Source organism: Capsicum annuum, unplaced genomic scaffold (genome assembly GCF_002878395.1).
Source record: "Capsicum annuum cultivar UCD-10X-F1 unplaced genomic scaffold, UCD10Xv1.1 ctg12560, whole genome shotgun sequence".
NCBI lineage: Eukaryota > Viridiplantae > Streptophyta > Magnoliopsida > Solanales > Solanaceae > Capsicum > Capsicum annuum.
This window is the reverse complement of record NW_025817743.1, coordinates 1-1,547: the sequence shown is the minus strand read 5'-3', so window position 1 is coordinate 1,547 and position 1,547 is coordinate 1. Positions and strand designations below refer to the sequence as shown.

At 36.8% G+C, this 1,547-nt stretch overlaps 1 long non-coding RNA gene across 1 annotated transcript; it reads right to left on the bottom strand.

Annotated features, from left to right (window-relative positions):
- Positions 1 to 7: 7 nt before the first annotated feature.
- Positions 8 to 1,248, bottom strand: LOC124890137. The gene is made up of 3 exons (XR_007048974.1): positions 607 to 1,248; positions 436 to 497; positions 8 to 333 (listed from the first exon to the last, which is right to left on the bottom strand). It is a non-coding gene; the product is annotated as an uncharacterized LOC124890137 (long non-coding RNA).
- Between the last annotated feature and the right edge of the window lie 299 nt (positions 1,249 to 1,547).

Below are 1,547 nucleotides of genomic sequence, written 5' to 3'. Positions count from 1 at the left end.
AGGAGAAAAATATCTAGTAGGATAAGTGAGAGCACATTTAGCTCTAAGACTTTGCAAACCTGGTTCTGAACTCTTTATTTCAGCTATCTCAAAATCCATATCTTCTTTATCAGATCTGCCAGGTCGAGCACCAAGTTTGTCTGCCACATTGCTCCAAGTTTCAGAAGCTGAAGCCTTTTGGGGCTTACTTCCTAATCCTGCTGGCATCGATTCCAAACCCATGAGCCGAGCAACCAAACTTGGAGCTTTCATTTCACGCTTGCTTCCACAACGTGTATTGGTCATTCCATTATTCTTTGCATTTGGAAAACCCCCACTGTTCTCATCAGAAATCTACATTGTTCATACAACAAAAACTTTCCTGTCAGGCTAAAATCTGAGACAATAGAAGAAAAAGAAAGCTAAATGTGGGAGTATAGTTCAAGAAATGAGTACCAAACAAAGCTTTGGCTGCTTCTCATCTCCTCAAAACTTTTTTAAAGCTTGTTTCAAGCAAGCTATAAGAATTAAACACAAAAAAGAAATAATTTAGCCCTCTAGCTAGAATCACCTTCAAGAAAATAACCATTCTGCTTTAAAAATTAGTGGAATGTAGTAGTAGCTAACCTGGTGAAAGCAGTTTCTTTGGAAACTGCTTCTTGGCAAATCTACAGTTCCGATCAAAGAGCTAAAAGAAAATGCCCACTCAACCACAAAGCCTTTGAGGTTGTCTCTCATTCATTTCTTCACCTTTTCTCCCACTCTGCTGAATGTGCTTCACACACTTTGTCTTCCCAATAAGATTCTATCAAACATTATCTTCACATTAATTTGGAAAGAATTAAACAAAAGACCCCCCCACTGGCCCCTCTGCCCACCACATCACTCACCCTCCTTGGCCCAAAAAAAGAAAATGGGGAAAAAGAACTTACATTTTCATGCAAGAAACAAAGCAAAAACCCAACAAAATTTCAGAAAGAAAGTAGAAAATAGCTATGAAAACTAAAACCCTGAGCTGTGTTCAATTATGACAAAACTTTCACAAGAAACCACAGTCAAATAAAGCAAACACAGAACAAGAAAATACAACAGCAATACCCAGAATGTCTTCAACTTGCACCAAATGTGCTACTGTTCAAGAAAACAGCTAGAACTGGTTATAGTACACTCTAGTAAGCTATTCTTTTCTGTTTTTAATCTTCTTTATGACAGTGAAAAAAGCAAAATCATAATTATTTTAAAGTAGTTCCTATAGACATGCTTTCTATGCTTTGCTATAACAAATTCTACAGAATAAGAAAAGAATGCATCGATAGAGACTAACCGATTAGACACCAAACAATAATAACAGAACCCAAAGCAATTGCAGCAAGGACAAGACCAAATGTTTTTCGAAATCCAAAGTGCCAAAGAACTTCAAAGTACTTTTAAGAGAAAATAGAGGGAGTAATAGCGGAGGAGAAGTTTGTCCTCTTAGAGAAAGAGAATGGTGAGTTTATATAGTGAGGAGGGCCGTCCACAATCCCAAATAATGAAGGAAGAATAATATTTAATGAAAGAAGAATAAC